Source organism: Chaetodon auriga, chromosome 18 (assembly GCF_051107435.1).
Source record: "Chaetodon auriga isolate fChaAug3 chromosome 18, fChaAug3.hap1, whole genome shotgun sequence".
Taxonomy (NCBI): domain Eukaryota; kingdom Metazoa; phylum Chordata; class Actinopteri; order Chaetodontiformes; family Chaetodontidae; genus Chaetodon; species Chaetodon auriga.
In genome coordinates, this window is record NC_135091.1 from 17,052,657 (window position 1) to 17,078,292 (window position 25,636).

The following is a 25,636-nucleotide window of genomic DNA, read 5'->3' on the forward strand; positions in this document are numbered from 1 at the left end:
TTTGTTTGCTTTCTAACAATACTCAACTTTAACTCAATGAAAGTTTCACTGTAGATTTTCATAACAAAAAGTTGTTAAAAATCAGTTACTACTTTTGAAAGAGGTGAAAAACACGTAGCCTGACGTATGCCGTGGTGAATAAGTTCGTCCTGACGCTGCACAGCCGCGTCTCACCACCACCTTGATTTGATCAGGACCTTACAGCTGTGGACAGCTGTTTAAAGGCTCAGCCTGTGCTTGAGTGACGATCTGTGTTTATCTTCGGCTTCCCCTTCCGACTAATTAACTAAGCCCTGAAACACCAAAACACCATGGTCCCCTGAACCCTTTTCTTTCTGACAGCTTCTCCCTGCAGCTGATTTATTATTGCATGATTTCAAATTAGTGCTGAGTGGAGAATGTCTCAGAACAATTTACACTCGCATGACCTGAGACACTTATTAATGACTAGATTTTAATTAGAGATAATTACAATATAGTGCATTTAATGCCATTTCATATAGACGGGTGGAATTCTGAACCTTGCTTATTTATTTAACGCTGGATCAAATAACGAGGAGATCATTATTGTTATCATCTTCGTTATTATCATCATTCTTTAATTTAGCGAGTTATCCAAACACACACACACACGCACACACGCACACACACACACACACACACACACACACACACACACACTCTGGGGATGAGGCATGGAGGTTGTTCATTTTCGCTTTACTTCTATACTCCTGTGTCTTCACTTTCAGATTAAATACTGTGCCAATCTTTATTCCTCGTGGAAAGTTTTAATTGCCTGGGAAGCAAAGAGACATTTTAGCTCGCAGTATGGCCGACAGCATACATCCTAATAGATGTTTGAAAGGCTTGTATTATCTCTTTCAGCCCTCCCCTTGTCTTTCAGTGGGAAAAATCCCCCTGATGCACGAGGCAGGAATGTGGATAAATCCAGATTACATCAGAAGCCAGGTGAAACAGCTCACAAAACAGACAGCTAAAAATATAATTATACTGTCAGACGCTGCCAAACTACACTGTTTAATCCTTTGCCATACTGATGCCATTGCTTGTCTTTTCCTATCAAGTGTCGTAATTTAATATTCTTATCCATGCCTTAATATATATTTCTTTCCTCTGGTTAATTCATCATCATCAATTTTTTTTTTCAGGTTATTTATTCTAGTAACAATCACAGTATTAGGCTTGGCAGGCTTCGCTGTAACTTAATGCTGTATGGTATTAAAGCCTGGCAAGTGTTCATTCACTCTTATTTTGGAATGTTGCTCACAAGTCGAAATAAAACTCCTCACTGCAACATGCCCTGTAGATACACACATGCAGATGAGGCTACTGGATTTTTTCCATCACATGTTGACAGTGTTGGTACTTTATCTTTTGTTTACACGTTCCTCCGGTGCTGCTCACCATGTCGTGAAAAACATAAATGAGATTTCGCTAAATAGCATTTTTGCCCCATATGGTTTTGCTGAGGCAGTAGCCGCTTTAAAACAATCTGCGGTTCCATCTGGTCACTGTGGTTTTTTGCCCCTCGCCAGTTTGTCCCCCCCTTTGCTTTCACTTACTGCCACAGCATGCCGCCCCAGTTAGAGAACAGTCTCACAAAACATCCTGAGGGTGTGTCTAGGTGGACGCCTACATGAGAATCGCCGCTCCCCTCGCCTTGTGCGGCCTTTGTTGGCCTCGTCTTCAAGTCCCATGAAGGGAAAGAACAAAGGGGCTCGGAGGAAGAGAGTCAGCGAGAGAGAAAGAGAGGAGGAAAGTGGACGGGATGAGTTTGGTGTGAGCAATAATGTAAGGCGTATCGATTCGGAGGGATCTGCTTTCATTGCTCATCCCTCACAGAGCAGCAGATCACTCTTCTTCTCTCGCTCAGGTGGCATGGGGCCCAACCCTGGCGCCTGCCACCCTGCCCAGATTAATTGAAGCATGCTGTTGTAAATGAATCACATATGGCTAATATCTCCCCACTTTCCCCTCTCCAGCACACGCCTGCATCACCTCTCCTCGTTTGTGTTCTATTTCGGGAACAGACGACTTCACTCATGTCTCTTTCCTCGTATTTTTAAGAAAGTACTGCTCAACGCAAAAAAAAAAAAAAAAAGAGAGAGGAAGAAGAAAGTGTGAAGGTAGCCAAGGTCAGGTAGTCATCGCTTTGAGTTCACTGTAAAATTCATGACTTTCCCTTTTGGTTTTTCATTTGTCTCTTTCCACCGTCCACCCCTTGCTCTTAACTTGGCACAAAGCAGATTAATTGCGCTGTCGTACAAAAGGTAGGAATAAGCCAGCACACCTGTCCCTGATGCCACCTAGCATTAAGATGAATGCGTCATAGCTTTGGTCTTTATTAGTTATTTATAAGACCCACTGCCCAGAATAACAGCACTAAAAGAAGGGGACAGAGTGAACAGTCACCAACAGCGTTCTCACACTGACACTCAGAAGAATGTAATAAGGAGTGAGAAATGTTGACCAAAGTGACATTAACAACAGTGTCCTGCCAGGCAGCTCGATCGGGTTTTATGTCAACACAGCATGGTTGCCATGTAAACATCATGCACAGGCCAAGCAGAGGGAGCGACGCACAGGAGGGGGATTGTTTGTCTTAATAAATCCTGACACTAGTTGATGTGTCCCTTCGATGGTTGTACACAGAAAATGGGGAAAAACACAGTAAACATACAACATATTATTTCAATTATACATAATACAATCACTATTTCAATGAATACAATGAAAATATTAATCACTTAAGAATAATACAAAAGTCATAATATCACATTGGATTTCCCTGATCACTACTGTGCACCACATACTCAGTATGTGTACTATCATTCAACATACTTTTGTGGAAATAAATAGTAATATGTATCTTTTTAAACGTACTGGTACAACGCTAAAGCCTCCTCTGAGACGTGTCACTGTGGTATCCATGCCAACCAACTTCATCTCTCCGGGCATTTGCAATAATCCCTTATCTAGCTGTAATAATAATAACAATGCTAATCATATAATACATATTTGATATGCATGCACAGTCGTGGATCAAATAATCCTTAAAACACTGGTAAAGGTGAGGAAGTAACATTTTTTTTTAACATATAGCATCTAGCTAGTGTCTAGGGTCTAGTGTTTGCATGTTGAAATATTCAATACTAAAAAATCTCATACAGTTCAGCATGTTAGCATGGTGACATTTGCTACATTAGCACAAAGCGCAGCTCAGGCTGACGGGAATAGTTTTGCAGCAGATTTTATATTATTTATCCAATAGTTGTTGAGATGTTTAGGTGTGGCCCAGAGTGGTGGGCCAACCAACAGACCGACGTTGCCATCTATAAAATACATATATGTGTAATGAAAATATGATTATCCTTGAAGACCAAAAGAGAGCGAACATTCTGCCACTAACTTGGTGGAGGCATAAGCCACCTGAAAAGGTAATGTTTCAACATCATATCCCCATCAAACCCAAAATGTGCTCACCCAAACAGTTGGGGAGACATTTTAAAGGAGCAGCAGAGTAGATTTAGTAAAACTCGTGGGATTATTTAGTCCCTGACAAATGAGATTTTACAGCTCTGCAACACAGGAGGCATTTACAGGCTATGAGCTAATATCTGAACGAACTCAAGATGCCTGATAGCTAATGAGAACATGGCCTTCCACAAAGCCACAATGCCCCGTTGGCCCCTGTTATCATCAGATTCATCAGGGTGTATTCACTAACTTGGCAGAGCCCCTGATTACATGGTTAGAAATTCAAGTGGTAGATGTACGAGGCTTGATATGAATATTATGTGGTTTGCCCATGGGGACAATTCCATTTGTTAGACCTGCCCCCTTTTTTGTCTGAACCCTTTTGGATTGTCACTTTGCATTTACTTTAAGAGGTAAAGCTTTTAAACAATCGGAATAATGGAAAGCATGCTTTGGTGGTAAAACCACTATGATCTATATCAAAGCCATCTGGAAAATAGACGTCCCCGCTTGTCTTTAAAAGCGCGTTCAGGCTCTTTAAATCCCGTTTCTTGAATTTCCACATTATATCCTGTGTTGAGGGGGCAAGTCAGTGAATCAGTTCATGCAAATGTTCTATGTGATTGCACTTCAAACGGTTCGAGGATGATGACGTTAAATTTAGATGCAGTAAACTAAACCCTTGTCTATCATTGTGGTTGTGTTCATCCCCAAACGCCCTCACATTTCCTGATCTATCTACAAAAACAGATGTTAACAACACCCTCCTGTGCGAGCCTTACTTTCAGTGACCTGTTTTTCACTAAATACAATCTTGATGTATGTAATTCTCACACTAAATGCTGTTTGGGCTCTCAGCACGCACTGCCCACATGCATTTTTCACGTCGAGCCACTTGTTCGACCCACCGTTGTGATTAATTGTGCGGTTCTGCACAGATTTACTGTGATAGTCCCTGCTGTCAAAGAATGAGTGTGCAGCCTGGCTCTGCAACACTCGCCGTGGTCTGCAACGGTTAAACAAGTAGACGGGAGGCAGAGCATGCACACGGTGGGACGGTGGGGTTTGTAGGTGCTTCATTCTGCACACTGAACCTCTTTGTTCTCCCACCGACCTTCATCCAGACACTTTTATTTGACAACGAGGCGTGCCCCACAACAGCCGATTGGAGCTGATGTCCCTATGCAGCCGCCAGGGGTGGTGATTATGACTGTCATAAAACAGCCTTGGCTCCAACTCCCTGGTGTATAAGAGGAGGAAAACAATAGCTGGCACATGTGCAAAAGAAAGAAGACCAAGGGAATGGCAGATATTTCCCCTCCTGTTATTTAAGACTGCTAAGAGCTAGCAGGTATTTCTCATGACTATCTGCTTTCCCCTGGGTATCGGGTATCTTTCGGGAGAGTCTCGAAATGCCTCAGAAAGGTAGTCGGAATGCAGAGACTGCACATGGAAGCATTTTAGACGACTGCAGAGCAGGCGGCCGCTAGAGAGATGTAAGACGAAACATTGCTCAATGTCCTCTTCAATGTATCTCTTGGAAAGAGAGTGTTAACACATGTTCAGTTCCCGGGCTATCTAGCCCTGTGTTTGTGTGTTTGTGTGTGTGTGTGTGTGTGTGTGTGTGTGTGTGTGTGTGAAGGTCTGGGGCTGCAAAATAGTAACTGCCGTGTCATAGCGGGGGTTGTATAGAAATACGCCCCTGGGACTTCAGCGCTGGCTCAGGTCCAGCTCTACTGATACGTTAACAAGAAGAACTTGTTCTTATCAATGGGGTGCTTTATTCCTGCTGTACACACACACGCGCACACGCACCCACACTGAAACATCAACAGACACACAGCCGAGAGACAGACACAGACATGTGAACATCAAAGATGCCAATAAACTCACAGACAGACAGACAGACATACATGCGCACACAATGGACTAACAGACAAACACACACAAAAACAAACATGAACACACACAGTGAGCAACATCCCGAAGACAAACAGACAGACGGACACATAAACCAGACTTAGAGACCAATAAACACACACGCAGCCGGACAGAAAGACACACGCACACTCTCACACTCACAACCTGCGAGGTACAAAAGCAGTGCTGACACAAGGAATGCCCCTTCAGATTCTCATCGCACCACACACACACACACACACACACACACACACACACACACACACACACACACCGCCCGCTTGTTATTATTTCTTGTAAGAGGAAACTCATTCTTTCAAGCAGGAGGAATTACGCAAAAACGACAGGAGAGGAGAGAGAGAGAGCCTGGGAGCAGAGAAAGATGCGGGAGATATGTGTGTGTGTGTGTGTGTGTGTGTGTGTGTGTGTGTGTGTGTGTATGTGGGTGGGTATGGGACTTCCCGGTGGTTCAAACATGAGGCATGTCTACTATTTTATAGTTTTAAAGGTTTAATAATTTCTAATAACAATAATAACAGAGGCTTGTGGTGCATTTTCTCTGACCTAACAAGGTGATCACTTCTTAGCTTGCTTGTTAGGACGGCTTGAATCTCAGGACCTGCTGAGGTAACAGCGGTCTAAGCGGCATTGATCGCCAACACTTGTGAACCTGCACCCACCAATTGCCATGACATTGTCTAATGGTCTCCCTCTGTCCACAGTTCTTTAAGTTTAATAAAATGCTTTTGTGTGTTTGCTTCGTATTTGCGGTTATGCTTGTGGACAATTAGCTACTTGAGTTTACCTATACCTTTATCCTTAACTCTGCTTTGACTGATAGTTCTGACTACTTTGGGACAGTGCAACAAGCTGTGAACACAACACAGACATGTTATCACCTCATAGCGTTGATATGATGAACGTGTTACACAGAGGAACATCAGCATTCATTTAGAGTCGAATTTCTGGCCACCTGATGAATGTAAGTCCGATGTTAGCTCGTTAGTCACCAACTACTGCAGGAAATGCCTTTAGCTGCTGAAAGCTCCGATATGCTCACCAGCTAGTCGCGAGCATTGTCTGTCTGCTGTTTGGTGTTGGTAGTGCACAGTGGGTTTTTAAAAGCTTTTTGCTGTCTGCTGTTACTTGATGAAAGCCGGAAGAGTGAATCAAAACAGTAAAGGTGTGAACTGTAAAAGCACAACAAAGAGTTGAAAGACACTGAGGGGAACTGCTGGGGGATAATTCCATGTGGTCAGAAGCTATGAGTGAGCACTTTGTCTCCCACACATTACATTAAATGTTTCAACATGACATGTTGCAGTCTTGTGCAAGAAGGACAGTGTTGAGTGTATCCCAGAGGTGGGCAGAGGTGTGGTGTGTACCTGTGTACAAGGTGGATGTGAGAAGCAAATGCGGGAGAAAGAAAACAAGGCTGGATAAACAGAAAGTCTGAGATCACTGATTGTAATGGTTGATAGGAGTCAAAGCAGGAGGGCTCTGTCACCTCCGCTGCTGCTGCTCCTGCTGACTGAAGCTGAGTGAACACAGTGCAGTGCCCGGCCATCCCCTGGCGCTGCTAATCTCTCAACATGGCCTACGTAAATGAAAAGGCTTTTTGAGTGAATTTAAGTCCAAACAGCATTAGGTACTTTTCTCTCTCTCCTCTTCTCTTTCTTGTCTTTCTCTTTCTTTCTCTGCTGCAGACCTCTCATGCATCCTCCTCCATGGCAATTAGCCCCCTTTCACTCATGCCAGCAAGAAAAAAAAACCTTGATTTTTTTTTTCGAGCTTGGGCTGCTGCACGCACACAAACATGCACGCCCAGCATGTGCAAAATGCAGCCCCCGCTCTCAAGTAGCACCAAGGACAAGTGTGGCATTACTCGCACTCTGCGTCACGTGGCTACACAGAGAGTCCAGGTCTGTGTGGAGGCCAGGTGCTAATACCCCCCCCCCCCCCCCATGCCCCTAACATGTCATTATTGCTGCAAAGGTCTAAAAGCTGTGCTGTGTGTGTGCCACCGTCAGAGGCTTCTGCTGTCTGCTCTGCTGCTGCTTTTTGACTTACGCCCGGAAGTCCTGTTGTTTTTCTCCAAAGTCCATTAAAAGCAGCTTGCAGAACGCAAAGCATACGGCTGCATTTACTGCCACACTCCATCATATTTAAACAACACGTGGATATTTTTATTCATGTGACTTAATCACGCGGCTCATTATTGTCTTTAATGGGGACTATTTTCACTTCTGCCATTGCTGAGCACTTTTACGAGACGCATAGTTTTAGTTCTTCTAGTGAAGAGGAAAAACTAAACATTAAGAGGGAGGCAATTACATGCAGCTCCTGCATATTTCAGTTCCACTTCTATTGTTGCAGCATGAATGTGGGTTTGATATGATTGCAAGCACAGTTTTTGTGGTATTATAAAGTCACACGAGGATGTAATGCATGTTAATGTAAATGAGGGATTAAATTACAGATTCATTGCAATGATATCAGTTTTTGAGCTGCAGCCTGGTTTCTGGGAGGTAGTGGAGTTTGAACTGTTGTAAATACAGCTTCTGTTTTACAACTTCAGCTTAATTCATGCTTGGTCGCTTTACACTCCAGACAAAAGATGATAGCTGCCGCACCAATGTCCACATTTGTCCCTCGGTGACAGTAAACATAAAAGCAGAGAAATGAAATGGATTGATCACACAAACAGACTCGTCGTCGTCTGGTGAGGCTGCTGTTTTTTTTCACTAATAAATCAAATGTACAGTGTTGTATCTATATGGACAACTCATTCAGGTGACAATACTTCTTTCTTTGCCAGCTGCGTTGAGTGGTCTGTATCGCCACAGTAACAAACTGTCTCATCACACCGGGGCAGATTAACTGTTGTTGCCTATATTGTTGTAAAATCTGAACGTACACAACAGGAACAATTTTGCCATGTGACACATATTTCAGTCAAAATCAGTGTCAAGCATAATTTAGATTAGATTGTTATTATCTATTAGACAGAATCATTATGGAACTGGGTAATGTTCATCATTAGCATTAGTAATTACAGTAATGTGAATATTTAAAATGTTTCGGAGTAACGCCTCAGGTGTGTTCATATTGAAATTCAGCAACAACATTACAGCTAGTTGTACAAGTAATGCTTCAATGTGGGTTCAGCTTCTGACTGAAAGGATTGATTTGGTCATGGGATCTCAGTGCATTCACTTCACCAGGTCATGTTAGCTTGATGCAGGGGCTAAAGGTCAGGGAGGTCAGCTAACCTCAGCCAAAAAAAGGAGTGAATCTTGAAACGCGCCTCCATGGTTGTCTGATGTTGCGTCTTGCTACTGTTAGCCGCTGGACTCCTTTAGCTGGTTTGCTAATGTTAGCCCATATTTAGGAATAAACTGACTGTGAGGTCATGACGACTGGAGTGCTGTCACAGAAGCTCCGCTAACATCAGCTGTTTAACTGAAGGCTGGGGGCTTGTTAAACTGTCACGTCACCCTTTTCTGCTTCGAAATGTTAAATACAGACGATGAGATCTGTGGGTGTGGAAGTTTGGAAGTTGTTTAACGGCAGCTTTGACAAATTACGGTAATGAAACAAGTAGTGGAATAAATTTGCTTTTTAATTCAGAAAGTAGCATTTAATTGCCTTTAGTAAGATGGAAGTAATTCAGTATTGAGACAACTGTAAGTGTCAGGCTGCAATGTTTGAATTCAGATGAAAGGTACAGAACATTTCTCAGGCCTCACATTCACAGCAAACAGATTAAATTAGATTTTACTTTGGTTTCTTCCTTTCTTTGCTCGGGTTTGTTTTTGCCCTTTTGCTGTTAATGAGGGGTTTCTTGTTTTCAGTCACCTTCCTCTGAAGTAATGTAGGACTGACTTGAGGAATATGAACTTTCAAATTCATATGTCTCATCTTAAACTGTTATTCCAACAGTATGCATAGTATGCCATACGCTTGTGCTTAGGGACGTACTGTGCTGGGATTAACTACTACTATGCAAGGAAAAAAACAAACAAAACATAATTTGTCGACCTGATGTGGCTTTAAGTACATTTCCAATTGAGTTCTTTTCTCCATAGTCATTTAAGGCTTTTATGAAGGCAACTTGTCACTCCCCTAATGTCCGCAGTGCTTCTGGGAAAAACTCCCCAAACTTTACTGTTTTTGAAACAGTTTAGTGATCTCTGCAGCAGAGTCAATAAATAGGAACACATAACATTTTTTTCCTCCCCGCTCAGCTCCCACTGCTCCCTTCTTCTGTGCACGATCCAATTTCAACCAGACGGAGGTGATCCTTCCTCGGGGCTCGTTCGGCTGGAGGCCGCCGGGCCGTTTACACAGCAGAGTGAGAATGAGGGATTTCTAATGACTCTGCACTCTGATAGTCTTCCAGTGGTGCCCAAGGCCTCTCGCCAAGGACCTTCCAACTCGACACAACTACTCATCAACCAGTCACATAATTCTAGAGTATAGGCAGAGTGTGGGGGGCCTCTGAGTCCACGAGGCCCGGCCACAACGAGTGTTTGCAGATGCTTCTTTTTCTGCTTTGACACTCAGCTCATCTCCACGTTTGTCAACCAAAACTGTAACATTAACATGGGTCTGTCGCTGCAGATTGACATTATTACTGGAACATTTTTAACTAAAACTTATGTCCTGTGGGAGAGAGTCAAAGGAAAAAATCCTTTGTCAATCTACCAAGTTTCTACCTTGTTAATGCAAATGTAATCCATGAATAATGAGCGCCTTGTCAAAAATATTAATGGTCCCCTATAACTGAGTAATTAGTGGTGAAGCTGTCCTGCCGTATTAAGTGCCCTCAAAGCTGTCTAATTGTTTTTCAGTGAAGTAAAGCGAGCTGGATGTTTTAAGTCTGTCTGAAGGCTGCCAGGTTCATGAACTTCATAGAGATGTTCTCATTTTTCTAATCATCAGCATTTAGCAGATTTACACAAGCGTATGTGGTTATTTTCTCCAAATGATTTCCTTCATTTTGCACAGTGGAACCCAGTTACTGTCAATTGGAAGCCTTTTCTGATTAGAAATGAAATCATTTTCACTCTTTAAACAAGTTTTTGTGTTGTTTCCTTCAGTGCAACTTTCTTCATTACAAACCCATCTAGTCTTTAAATTGCCAGCGAGGTTAACAGAGCAGAAGTTTCCGCTGATTCATTTTGCATATTGTGTTTAAAGTTCGATCTGGTCTCCAAACTATCCAGATGTTCGCAGCTATCAGAAATTATGCCGGTTTCACATGATAGGCCACCTGTCAGGGGGGATGTTTGATGGATTTTGATTGATTTTTTTAAAATAATAATCCTTATTTTTGCTGCTGTATTTTTATTTTAGTAATGTCTTTGAAGACGTGCCACTGTTTTTACCCTGCAATACCTCCGAGATCACTTGTCAGTCAATCAAATGCGTCCAGCACTGTGATGTCTTTGTTGCCTGGATTTGCTGTCCTGACTTTGGAGTTTTTTTGTATGCGAGTTGTATTATTTTGTCTGCTCAATCAAAGCTCATCACTCCTGGTAACTACCGAATTATGATTGGGACAAACTGATGTTCCTCCTGCTGGAAAGTTCTTTCTCGTTCACAGCGTGTAATCGGACTGTACAACACACTGTGACAAAGGAACAATCTCACTACTTTACTTTGAACTGTTCCAGTAGAAGTCTTGAGAAGAATTTTTCAGTTAAAAGTGTCAAACTTAAACAGCAGAAGTACAGTCACTAACACAAGATGAAATGGCAGAAGTGGTCATAATCCTTATTGTTATGAGCTCAGATGTTATTTTTTAATTCTCAGTACGTCTCTGCTCTTCTCTGCTCAGCGCTTCCACTTTAAACACTTCAAACTCTTTCAGTGTCTGAAAAATCTTCAGCTTTTCCCGTCACACAACCTTCACTGCTCATACACAAGTTCCTCCGACTGCTTTTAAGTGTTAATCTCTCCGTTTATACACTCAACATTGCATTGACTGACATTCATTTCATTCAGGACTTCCACCTCAGCTGACACCTCCAGCTCAGGTAATACCGTTTTAACTCTTTTCGGTGCTTGAATTTCCTTTTCCGGCACTTTTACTTCAACTGATATTTCAACTTTACTCACGGCTTTCATTTAAATTGACACCTTAACGTCATTCGGTGCTCCCACTTAAACTGAAACTTTAGCCTCTCTCAGCACTTCCATTTTCACTGCTATTTCAACCTCTGTAATTGCACTTCGACTGTGACTTCAACCACTGCTGCATCTTTTTTTGAGGATTTCATCTATTCCACATAGCGCAGCTGCGGATTTACATCGGGGACATATATATTTCTTGTGAATCTGCTGGTTATATTCCTGATTAATCAATTATCATTTATGAAAAAAATGAAAAAAAAAAAAAAAAATCATATAACTAAATAAAAGCAGCAGATCCTTTTAGTATGTATAGTTGAGTTTGTGGAACCAGCAAATATTTGCAATTGACTAATTATTAATCAATTAATCAAACACAGTTGTGAATTCTGTGTTAATCTAATTGATTTTCTCTCCCACTGTTATTACTGTTTGTTCGACCACGTCATTTTAATTCACTGCTGGACAGCTGTAAGTGTAACCGTAGTGGGCGTAACAGACAGCAGAAGTAACTTGCATCACTTGCACCAGAACTAGGCCCTCTTGTCAAACCATGTTTACACCAGCGAATGCAGCAAACCTTCTCATGCTGCTCCAAAGTTAACAGCAAATGTCACAGATTATTACTTTAACATTAATTAAATGTTACAGGCCTCAGAGGGCGCAGTGGTGTCACTCTGGGCTACACGTCTGATGTCCTGAAGCAGCAGAAAAATGAGAGAGATTAACAAAAAGGTCAGTCCCACCATTCATTTCCTTTAACCTGCATAAATTTTGAAACTGGTTACACTTCTAGGCCTATTACTGTCGCTGCAGGGGAAGTGGGTGTAAAGTGGCGCCGCAAGGCCACAAACCTCATCCTTGTGTCCCTGAATGAGTGTTAGGTATTAGGATTGAGGGGGTGGGGGTGGGGGCAGCACTTAACCTCTATTGTCTCTGTGTTTGGTCATATTTCCCTGTCACAGTCATGGGCCCCGAGCTGAAATCCACTTCCTTTCACATATCAGCGTGTCAAAGACAAAACATAACACCACAGGCGCGCAGAGACACACACTTAGACAGAATGTCACTGCAACGTGGGTTCATCACCTCCATCAAGAATGCTGCAGCTCATCCTTTCAGGAAAGAAGTGAGAAGACACACTCACACACTCACACACCTACACTTCTGCTTTTCATCTGGGCATACTGAAAAGTGCATGTCTTCGCAGCGTGCCTCCCTTGACAGTGTGCCTCTTTGACATTTAACCAAAGCAAAACAAATTCCACTCATGAGTGCATTTTCAATACACACACAGAGGAAAAAAAAAACTGCAAAACTACACCCACAGTAATCAGAGTGTAAAAAGTCCCCTGATAATAAATAGAGGATGAAAGCAGCAGAACAATGTTCGCTGACTGCCTGGTGATAGTTGTGCCTGTAAATGAGGCCTTCTTGTTGTAAATAATGATGCGGCTTTACGCAGTTTACTGGCTAATTTAAAAGGGGGGCTGTTCTGAGGTATGACCCAATTCAAACGGAGTCGTTTTATTCCTCGTCTGAGCTTTGGTTTTAAAGAAATGGCCTCACTAAACCGCTGTTACTTTTACACGTCTGGGTCCATTTATGCGAGCAAGTCCCTGTTGTATAATTTCTCCTCTTTGTTAGCAATACTCGGCCAGCTCCCTGTTCAGCCCCTTTCCTCCTCTTTGTCTCTCATCTCTTTCTTTCCTTCACCATATGGGAGACAGAGATGCAGCATGTTTCAGAATGGAAAATTGATTATAAATAGGCAAAGTGAGGGATCCACGGTAATGATGGCGCAGAGTGCTCTGTCCCACAGCACAATGTCACCACAAGCTATCAGCTGCCCCGATGCTGCGCTTTGATGCTGCCTAGTGCATATTCTTATGCTTTGACGCTGGTAAGTCTATATGCCTCCAGAGAGCTCGCCTGGGGGTCAACTAATGGGACCACTGCCATCCTCCCCTCTTTGCTTTGGAAAAGCAGCAATTCCTTTTTTCCTCTCTGTCTTTCTGCTTCCTGAGGACTTGGTTACAATAACTTCAGCTCTCGCAAAGCCAGATGGGGGGACAAGCCGGAGAAAAAGAGACAGAGGAAAGGATTGTAAGTAACCAGCCTGCACATTCAGAGCCAACACAAACTGACTCACACCTTGGAATCTTTCAATTTGCCTGTAATAAATTGCAGTAGGAAGCAATTGCGTCGCTGATGTGCTGAGGGGGTTGAAATTGAAACCCATGCAGGGACAGTGGCATGCTCTCAAACAGAACAGCGCCATATAGTCTTGCCTTTGGCTCGCTGCAGAAATGAAAACAATGTACAATTGCTGCATCTCTCTCTGCCTCTCAGACACACACACACACACACACACACACACACACATGCTCAGGGCCCCAGAAAATATTTGTCAAACCAACAGATATGCCTCTACGTTAACATGTGGAGTCACTACCTCAGCTCGCATATTTCCTCCCAATAAAAAATGGAAAAATACAATTGACAGCAGCAGCCTCAATTATGGAGGCAACAAAACAGCTTTCACAGGCAGATACGGGACTGCAGCATAAAACAGCCACGGGAAGTTCCCATAATGTCTGAAATATATTGGTGTTGCATATATCCTTCAGCTATGTGACCTGGGTTAGTCGACGCAGTAACACAGCCGTAATGCTCTTACCTCCCCTCTTTCTCTGCTGCATTAGTGCCCAGCTGAGTGGCGGTCAGCTCTGTTTGCTCTAACTGCAGGTGGCATCGGTGACATGCATTAGTCCCCCTCTGCCCCCATAACGGAGGAGCAAATGCGAGCTCCCCAGAGCGCCGGGGCCCAGACGTAACTGGATAAAGGCTGTCAGAGGGCTTCGTCTCAACCACAAGTGGAAACGCAGGCCGAAGCTAATAAGAGTCCAACTCGCAGCTGTGTAGACCATATCAAAACAAAGGCCCTGAATGCGGACTTCTTTTTGCAGGTAATTCGGTCTTGGCTGGGCCTAAACTGCTGTTATTCTGTTACATTCCCTCACGCTCCCTGCTCTGCACTCCTCTTGCTCTGCTTCGTTGCTTTTACAAGAGAAAAAAGCCGACATTTGCTGACCTTACAAATTACATTCTCTTACAGTGATGTATAGTCTGCGCGGACAACTGATTTGAAATTAATATCGCCGCTGACATCTTGTTTTTCCGAGGCCTTGCTTTCGGACATGATAAAAAACACCTTACGCGAAAAAGCCCCAACAATGGCTTGTTTTTTAAAAGAAGGAGGAAGCGAATGAGATTGGCAGAATCTTGTTTGCTCGACGGGCGCGAGGGTATCAGATAACGCCGTGCGTGTTTTATTGGGTGACGGACAAATAAAGAATAGCAGAACAACGTGTGGGAAGACAGACACTGGTCTAAAAGCCTCCATTCATCCCTGAGTCATGTTTCACGGGGCTGCAGTGTCAGGTTGGACCCTAATCTCCTCCAGATGCCCTCGCAGGAAAACAACATCCCCGCCTGCACCACCACAGAAAAAGAACACAGCGCCAAGCCTTGATAACGTAATTGATTTGCAAGTTTCCCTTGTAGCTGTATTGACTCTGTATGTATGTATTTACTCATGTATCCTGTCTGTTTGGTTTCCTCTTTCCTTACTTTTTAGTTTTGATCAAAAGTGTATCTCCTTCCCCTCATCAGCTCTCCCTGTACGCCTGCCTGTTCCTGTTGGACGGGACGAGCAGGGGAAATATATGCATAACCCTCCGCTGACATGCCGTCTCGTTTGATGTGGGATCCTCAAACAGATGCCCCGTCTCTCCAGCGTTATTGGGGATATTAAAGTGCTGCATGGCTCTGTCTCTCTGACTCCTTAATACAAACACACACACACACACACACACACACACCATCATTTGCAAAAGCCAATTCCATTTCCTGCTTTAGAAGCTAGCTTCACAGCCTTCCTCTGTTGTTCAGAAAGTCAATAAAATCTCAGGCCAGGAACTTCAGAACAGATAGAGCGTTGCTGGGGCAGTCAGTGTTGATTATGGGGTTGGAAATAATGATTATTTTCATTATCTAGTTATCTGTTGGAGTTAGAGTTACGAATCCCTTAATCTACAAAAATGTCTGAGAGAAGAAAATGGCAAACTTCAGGTACTGGATATTAAATTATATAGATTGACATATTTCATTTACATTTGTAGAAAACAGAGAAGCTGCAAATCCTCTGAAGAATAGAAGAAGAAGAATAGTTCAACATTTTGGGATATTGCCTTTTCTTTGAGTTACCAGAGGTCGCAATACCACCCTCATATCTGCAGGATAAATATTAAACTACAGCCAGAAACTGATTGGCTTAGCTTAGCATAAAGGTAGGAAACAGCAAGCCCGGCTACATCCAAAGTATAAAAAAAAACAAAAAAAAAAACAGCCACCATATTAACACATTGTTTATTTAATCTGCACCAAAACTGAAGCATAAAAGCAACAATTTGTCACACACATAATCGCCTGAAAAACCACTAATTGTCATTTTCACACCAGGGAGATATAATGTGCTCATTAAAGGTGGTGGTAAGCAGATTTGTCAGCATCCCACAGAGCCGGGCTAACTGTTTGCTCCAGTTTCCAGTCTTTCTGCTAAGCTAAGTGAACCAGCTGCTGGTGGTTACAGTAGAAAGCAAACAAGTGTATTTCCACAAGTGTGGAGCTAATCCTTTAAGCAGCTAAGCAGTTAAAAAGTCCACTAGTTGATGCATTCCTAACATTAAAACTGTCTAAACATAACATCTGCTGTTCAAACCTGCTACAGCCACACTGAATAATACCTGACACGACCTCAACGCAATGATAGATTTCAAAGGCTTCTAGTGTTTGAGCGGGGGTGTATTTGTCCTTGTAAAACAAACCTGTAAATACACATAAACGAAATTTACTAGCCAATTGCATATCTGGAGTTGAGTCAAACTTGTAAACACTGAGGAGGAGGAGGAGGAGGAGGAGGGGGAGGAGGACGAAGAGGCAGAAGGAGAAGAGGAAAAGATAAGCAGGTCTTGAAATATCTAGGCCAGTGAAACAGAGGTTTGGTTGGGGAAGGACGGTGTGGCTCTCGCTCCAGGCCAGGTCTGTGAGAAGGTCATGTGAAAATGGAATGTGGCTGAGCTGGATACCTGCCAAAGGCTGTTGTAGTCAAGAAAGATTATTTTTCTTAAAACAAAGTGAAAAGTGTACGTCACCTGGGAGGGATTATTCCTCCCTGTTTCAATACAATCCAGGTTATTTGAATAATTGGCTTTGAAAACATGTGATAATATCCTGCCACAAGGTAGAGATCTCTGATTTCTGGATTATTTCGGCAAAAATTCAAGGAGAGATCAAGCGCTTGCGTGCCGCGTTACTGGACAAACAATTACCCAGCAATTACTGTGAAGCTTTTGAGATAGAGTGGAATGCATCACTCAGCAGGCAGCTGACAGCGTGAGCTAACTCAGCAAGCGACATGCAAAATAGGAAAATAATGGTGTCGAGTGCCAGAAGAGAAGATCGTCCCTACGACACAGAGACATGAAGTAAACAGGAAGGAGAAGGGAAAAACACATTCGTGGAGACAGGTGAAATGAACCTACACAAAACTAGGAGACATATATCCAAAGAGAAGTGAACATGCACACATATTCAGGCTCTCCAGTGAGGGCTGTCAAAGCCTGGCCGTCAACAGAGGCTGTCTGACTGAAAGCAGGACAGTTAGGGAAGCCTCAGTCTGGACAGGCATGTTCTGAACTGCTTTATTGAGAATGAATCATGTATCAGCTGGTATTAAAGCAGTACATATAAACAGGAAGATTAAATTTGTTCCCTTATGAAAGGATGATTTCATTTCATGATATTATGCAGTGGATCTTATGGTGGTTGAGGAGGTTTAATAAAGAAAAACCTTAAGGTGAGCAATAACAGGAAGTCCAGGGAGTTGCATAATGCCTGTATGGTGCACAGTTTGGAAGTGTAGCTGGTGTATTGCATTGACTAGACCTTTGATCCAACCTGCATTCCTGAGTGATAAGTTTAGGTATTGCAACAACAAAACTGACTGAGTCTGTTGAGAGAAAGAGAGAGAAGAGAGCGTGGAAAGGGTTATAGAAAGATACGCAGGGGAGATAAAGAGGAGACCGAGAGAAACAGAGAATATGAGTAAAGACAGACATTAAGGTTACGTTCGGACTGGCAGCCGAAATCAGGTTTTTGCCATATCCAGATTGGAATCAGATTGCCTTTATCATGTGTGGATGGCAAGAAACACGTAGAAGCCTGACTGTAGGCGGTTTGAAATCTGACTCAAATGAAATTTTAAATGGCTTAGCCGAGCCTCTCAAATCAGATTTGAAACTGTCCTTTACGTCACTCACAAAGCGTAATGCAGAACATATGATGGTGACATCACATCTGGCTGTGACCGCTGGTGGAAGAAGCACTTGGACCTTAAGTGGAAGTGCCAGTGTAATAACATGAGAATGCATTCAAAAGCCTATTTACAGTCACTAAATGTTCAGATGCTTTATTGGTAAAATGTATTTAAAGCATCAAAAATACTGTGGCTTATTCACTATTATAGATGACATTGTTAGATTTTTTTTATAGTGATGTTATTACATGCATGTTATTGTCATAGCTGGTTGAGGTGGAGCTACTTTTAATCACCTTTTTTTTACAGTTTAGTTCAGTGGTTTCCAACCTAAGGATCACAAAATAAATCTGAGCGGTGAATGTGTGTGTGTTGTCTTAAAAATTCAACCACATTCTTCAGAATGTAAACAAAGATTTTGCCAGCTGACATGCAAACACACACCTCTCAATATGATAATGATCCACTACGGTACCATGAGCTAACACTCAAGTTTTAAATGATGGGTGAGGATAACTGAAATTACATTCATCTGGATAAATGATTACTTGTTCAAGATGAGTCATTGGAATATTTTTTACATTTTACAAGGAGAAAGAAAAGTGTATTTTTCATTTGCTGTGTCTTTAAATGGGTCACATAACTGTACAAAACGACGCTGATGATGATGTGACGTTCTCAAATGTCTAAAAAAAAAAAGCCCTAGAGTAGATTTTAAGTGTTTGTAACCACACATTTTGCTCTATTCTGCTGTGCCCTTTTCTCTAATTCGATCACTTATTTAAATGAAACCATCTTAACAGTTAGAGCCACTCTTTGTTGAAACTGCTGACAGCTCATGGATGTCTGAAACGCGATAGCCCCGACGAGGAAATGTGTTTTTGTAAGCCAAAACTGCTGTGATCTTAATCTGAAAAGCAACTATATCTGTCATGTAAATGAAGTGGATTCAAAAGCAAAAGATCCCCCTCTGACATGTAGTGGAGGAAAAGTAGAAAGTAACAGAAAATGGAAATACTCAACACGGTACAGAGTCACTTTCCTCCCCTCCTGCCACATGAAACATGGCTGCACAGATGAACCGTCCTCGTCTTTGATGCTGCCTGTGCGACATTACCACTGTGGTGTTAAAGTGTGAAAGCATGTGTCTCCATGCTTTGTCACATCTGCAGCTTGTTTTGGTTTCGCTCTAGAAAAATGCTCACCGTATGTGCAGCAGCGTCGTTACCACTGAAATTAATCCTGATAGATTCACAGTGCCTGAGCACAAACTGCACCATCGCTTGTAAACGACAAAAAGGATTTCAGCCCTAAAGATCAGACTGAGCAGACAAATTGAGTTTTTATGAGGTGTGAACATAAAATTTAAGATAAGGGGGAAAGATGAGGGTGGAGGTGAGGTTGGAGGGGTTGATTGGGTCCAAACTGCGTCGGCAGCGTAAAAACCTCCTAAAAGTTCAGTGTGGCTGGACGAGAGAATGGAGGAGCGGGGTTCTGGGCTGTGTGCTGGCAGCTGCTCCGGCTGGCATTCGCCTTTGCTTTTTGGCTGCTTTCAGAAGGCTCCAAAGCAAACACGAATGGCCCAGCTTACAGGCCGTAAAACACTGTGCGTCAGCCCGCTCAGTCATACGCAGCGCTGTGTTTCTCAAAATGGCATGACGCGTTTGCATGTTCTTTGTGATGATAAGTTAGCGTTTTTAAGGAATTTCAAGCATCCTCACCTTCAGTGTAAGGACATTTAAACTGTGACGATACTGTGACTATAGTGCATAACTTAGCATTTTTTATCAAAAGAACATAATACCAATAACAGGTCGGGTTCAAACCTCTGTGTAGGCATTATGGCAGCTGTTAACTGACATTTGAGAGTCAGTGCTGCTAGGAGACGTGCTGTCAAACATGGCGTACGACTGACCGAAGCACGCCACAGCCCTGCAGAGCCTACAGAGGACTGCTACAGGATGTGGGTCCCTCCTTTTTCAGCATAGTGTTGGTTCAATAATAACTTATGATACTACTGTTATAGCATACTGCGAGTCCTTACCACCATTGATTGCTGAGGTGTGTGTGTGTATAGGTGCGTATAAGCAGTCATTTAATGCATTATAAGCAGCGTCTGGTTTAGTCAAGATCATCCAAGACACTTAAAGTTGTAACTTGTCATAAATCACATCTAGAATGTTTTAACTGCTGATATAGTGCATCATAAAGTATTACTTATGTCCTTGAGCGTCATCAGGAAGCTTTATGAAGGCATAATAATTCACTCTGAATGCCCACTTTAGATTAGATTATATTAGATTAGAGCACTTTAGATGTTGTCTTCAGAGGAAGTGTTGCAAAATCCTGTTTTGTATCTACCAAATTGTTCCTGCAATTCAGATATTTTTTGCCACTGTAGGTAAATTTTTGACAAAATAGCAAAACAGGAAACATACACTGATTTCTTAGCAAAAAAAAGGGGGGTTCAATTTCAGTTGGATTTTATTTCAGTCATGCTCACTTGTTACACTCTCGTCTTCCGCTACTCATATTGTAAAGCAAATTTCAAACCAACCCAATTAAGTGCCAGTTTAATAATGCAGTTTGTTATTTACAGAGTGGCAGTCTCTGGGCCTTTTCCATACAGAAGGGCATGCGAGCCAGGTTTAAATGGCTGTTTTGAATGTTTATGGGCTTTCTTCATCCCTAAGTGGTTTGAATTGCACAGCGTTTTCAGAACATTGTTACCGCAGCAATCAAAGATGTGATTTTCCTTTTATCCTGCTCTGCAAAGAACAATCAAAGGTGCCGGTAAATGTTGAGTGATTCTTTTGAATAAAAAAAATCATTTGTCACCTCTGATGTTGAGACACATTTACCGTGGCGCCGTCAATGTCAATGTTCTTGCCAGAAAAGGCATCTAGGAAGCTGAAGTATGGCAAAAAGAAGTCATTTTTTCCTCCCGTGTTTGGCTCTGGTCGTCTTTTAGAGGTCAGGTTTGTCGCATTTTTACCTTAGCGAGCGCAGTCTGTCTGTCTGAATGACAGGTCCAACATAAACAGGCCGTGAATGGTCACGAGTGGGAGATTATGAGGGTTTGATGAAAACAGCCACTGCTGGGATTTATCATGAGTGGTGTTGAATCGCTCCTTTTCGACCTCCAGACGCATGTGAGACACTTGTGGCAAAGTCACTGTGGCAGCTTCATGTTTTTTACATTGGGCCTCATGTTATTCTAATCACATGTCTAAACCAGTGACGATAATCTAATGATTGCTCTCCAAATTTCAAGGTATTGACTTCAGGAAATATACATGTGCAACATTCTTTCTGAAATATTGAGTTATGTGTTTACTTTAAAGGACGCAGCAAGAATTGGCAGAATGTAGCAGATGTATATATATATACATATATATATATAGGGTCGTTTTTTATAGACACTTAACTCCAATTAACCCTCATTTTCCTATTTGCCTGTAATCACATTATCCTCTGGTATTTGAGTCTATTTTTCTTTCATCCATGGGAGGCCATGTCCTCCTGCTACATGCCCAGAGAACAGTGAGGCAGCGCAAGAACAAGCCTGTCCTTGTGCTGGACCTCCCATTTGGCCAGAGAAGCAGTCTATGGTCTACTCTCGCTGTCTTTGTCTCCCCCTCCTCACCCTCGGATCTTTCTCAACGCTCTCCTCGCGCTCCCCTTTTAGCCTCCTTCTGCTCCCTCGCTGCATATCTGAGCTCTGCCCTCAGGCCATGTCCAGAGCCAGACAACGTCTGATTCATGGCCTCAGTCCGCTGCTGCGCTCAGCTGACTCTATTGTACAGTGGGATCACGCTTGTCGGAAGATTGATTCAATATCCTGATTAATTCCAGTGAGTCGGACTAAGAAATTAATATAAAAGAACAGTTTTGAATCAAAAGCCAAGAATTCTACAAAAAAAATATTGCTTTTTTTTATTCTTATCTTTCTGTTTTCGTGTCTTTATAATTTATTTCTGATAGATTCAGACACAGTGAGTCATTCTTGTTGTCAAAATAACGATGTAAAATCTGGATATTAAATGTCTTTAAATTGACAGCTTAAAACAGAGGCTTGAATCAGTGCCTCTTTCTTCCCCCGCCGCCGTACAAAAACACATTCCAGCTGTCAAATACGCTCATTCATGGACTTCTATATAAAACCATTTCTGACTACCTGCCTGTCCCCTAAAGCAATTATAGGTGAAGTAGCTCTTTTTCAACACTTCAACCCCTATGCTCCAAAAAGGTGCATGTTGAGCCGTCAGCTGCTCTGACACTTCAGTGACATACCTTCAGAGCTGATGCATGAATGATGATGCATGAAATTTGCAGTGATTTGGAAAGATTGGGGTATGTCACCTCAGTTAGGCTCATACGTCAGACCTTCTACTCCACTGCATTTAAGAAAGAAATGTTGTACGCCACCTCATTTATCTGACAGCTCTGGCTACCGTTCTTTACAGATCAGTCTGATTTTTCTCATTTTCTTAATTCGTCAGTTAATCTACTGGTGTGTTAAACATCTGAGAATAGTGAAAAAGAGCTCATAGTGATGTCTTTGAATGTGTTCTTCTGACTGTACAATGGTCACACATTCAGTTGACACTGATCTAAGCAGAGAAATCATCACAGTGGAGAAGCTGCAAACACAGATTGGTCTGCATTTCTGCTTGAAAAATGACAACTACTTGAATATATAAAGCAATTAAAACAGCTGCACCTTGACCAGCTACAACATTAAAATACTGCTTATATATTAATCCATCAGTTAAATATATATGAACGGGGGCCATTCTAACTTCATGACGAGCACTTTTAGACGACACATGCTCTTACATAAACGTGATGGATAAATAGTTGAAGCAGTTAGCGAAAACTAATGGCTGAAATAAGCAGTTAAAAGTAACAGAGAAACGGTTGGAACAGATTCCGTGTTGGTAGATGGCAAATTAAACACTGGCAATTCAGTTGAATGAAAAAAAAAATATATGTAGTGTTACTTAACATCCACTTTAAAATCAGCTGAAAGCAACACATTAAGCACATGATGGTTGGAGTTGATGAGGGGGTACTTTAGCTCACCTGGCAGGGACGATGGGCACATCAGACAAAAAGTGTCGGGAGCCACTGATGTATTCTTACAACACACTACAGCTATGACCCTTGACTTCCTTGCTATTGGGTGTACTGTATGTGCAAATCACTTTGTACCAATCATTTTGGACCAGGAATCATTTCAATCATTTTGTTCTTTGCAGGAAGCAACATTAAAAAAAGTACTAAAAAGAGAAAAGCCTTAAAAAGTGCTTGACAATACAGAATAATGTGAATTTGTGAACTGAAATTTAAGAAGTTACATGTCAAGGCTGGCGAGATATGTGCTGTTATTCTCCACAAGTTGTAATGTTTACTCATTAATCACGCCCATTGGTAGTCAGGCTCTGGGATTTGGCATGCTGGCGGTGTGTTAAGTAAAAGCTGTGAATAGCACAGCTTTGTAAATCAAGTGCATGCAGGGCAAAAAAAAAAAAGAAAAGAAAAGAAAAGAGAAAGCTTTTGATCATAGAGATGTCATTATTTCCCAAGAAGTGCGGTGTATTTACCTGTGAGGAGCAATGGAGCACTTCACACCCATTTAAATAATGAGACCATTGCAAAAGATGTTCGAGATAATTGTTACTGTTTCACCTCAGACGTTTTTAAAAGTTATTGCTGGAAACGTTCACAATTATTTTAAATTGCTTTCTGCTCTGAAAGGAAGTGCAGGTGGCAGATTCGAGACTGTAAACTGGCCCTTATGCTGTGTTGAATTTTAAAAAAAAACAACCCCTGAGGATGCGAATGCACTCTCTTATCATGTGTTTTTTTTCTTTCAAATAATGTGTACTCAGCCTTTTACTTACAGTCTCCTGTGGGTCAACCATTAAAATCATCACCCTGTTTAAAACTTTGTTTTAAAGGGATTTGTCACCCCAAAGGTCGACAAGACAAGTGCACAAGGTCAGAAAGAGGCACGGTGAACAACAGGCAGTGAACTAGAAAGAAACATGGCAGCCATGAATAATACATGGATGAAAGGTTTATCTAATGGCGCTCTTAAAACTTTTAAAAGTTGATCTTTGCTTTCAGCTGGAGGAGCTCTTGGCTAAAAAGCCCCCTTTTCTAACTTACTGTAGTTATCCTCAGAACTCAGCTTGAGAGAAACACTGATTGGTTTAATTATGTTTGCAGTGATGAAGCGTCTTAATGGCACTCATCACAATATGAGACATGAATCACAATGATTCCGAGATGTGACATTTGGGGAGCAGCTTTTTTTTTTTTTTTTTTTTTTTTTGCCTGCTATCTTTTGCACTTTTCAACACAGATAAATCCATGCAATCCCCCAGCCTACGCACACAAATCCACACACTGGCAGACAATTTAAAGAGGGACACTTACCATCTCTGGACACTTGGTGGTCATGGCAGGGTCAGAGAAGAACAGAGACGCAGACAGAGGGGAGAGCGCGACCCCACGGCATTACACTCACATCCCAGCCTTCCAGACACGAGGACGAGACCGACGGGGCTCGTTAACTTGAAAGCGCGGATGGAGGGCGGCGGGCTTGCTGGAGTGTGTCAAGAGGAAACTGCAGGCACCAGTCAGTCAGGCCGCTGAGAGACAGCGAGAGGGCGAAAATGAGACAGACAAAAGCAGAGAGAATTCAAAGACGCCAGCAGTTTCTTCTTCCTCTTCCTCGTCGCTTTCTCTGGTGTAACTTAACCCCTGAAGAGCCCCGGCTAGCAGACACACAGAACCAGTTCCAGACCTGTCCTGCACTGACGGCTGCCTCTCCCCCTTCTCTCTCCCTTTTCTCTTCTCCCTCTGTTTTTTGGTATCATTTAACTCTTGATTCCGTGGCCCAGCGATGAGCTCACCGCCTGCTCAGGTTTCAGCGCCTTTGCTGGAATGCAAGGGCAGTCGCACAGAGAGGCAGAGGTGCTGGGGAGGTCAAAGGCTACCGGGGTGGTGTGTAGGAACAGAGAGGAGAGGGGTGTCTGTCATCTGGGGGAGTTCCAGTGGAGGGATATCTGAGGGGCCTGGAGTGGCGAGAACAAAACAGGAGTTATAGGGGTCACGGGTTACGGAAGTTGCGGGGCCAGGCAGCGTTTGACAGCTCTGGAGGCTGTGGACTTGAGGACACTGAGTACATTTACACGCTCAAATACACACACACACACACACGGACAACCTCTCCTAAGTGCTAGATTTATTGCTCACTTAGAGAGCGGGTTGTTTTCCTCTGGGGAAGAAAGCTTCTTTTTTTTCTTTTGTGGAGTTGTTGTTGTCACATTTTAGTCTCGGGTCACAGATATGAATTAAACAGTAAAAACACATACATAACTAACGAGGATGACCACGTCACACGAATAATCATGATTTTATTTTCAGTGCAGACAGACAGACTGTCACAAGGTCATTTCCAGTCATGAGGAGTAAAATGGAAATAATTCGATGAAATGCAGTTTAAAAACTGAATCCACTAAAAGTAAGAATGTATCACAGACATCAGCAACAGTGAAAGCCTCGACAAGAAGACAGAATAGGAAGAGATTTTCAAGGTGGTTCTGAACGGCAGACCTCATACAGGCATCCACAGCCTGAAGGAAACAGCTAACAATGTTCAATGAGGAGCCCCTTCATGGAGCCTCGGGGTTA

At 42.5% G+C, this 25,636-nt stretch overlaps 1 protein-coding gene across 1 annotated transcript in view; it reads right to left on the reverse strand.

The window, feature by feature from the left end:
• Window positions 1–24,573, reverse strand: part of flrt2 (fibronectin leucine rich transmembrane protein 2) — a 41,354-nt gene extending 16,781 nt beyond the window's left edge. Inside the window, exon 1 of the mRNA XM_076756425.1 lies at window positions 24,377–24,573. The gene's annotated coding sequence lies outside the window, so the exon portion shown is untranslated. The remainder of the gene's footprint in view (window positions 1–24,376) is intronic.
• Between the last annotated feature and the right edge of the window lie 1,063 nt (window positions 24,574–25,636).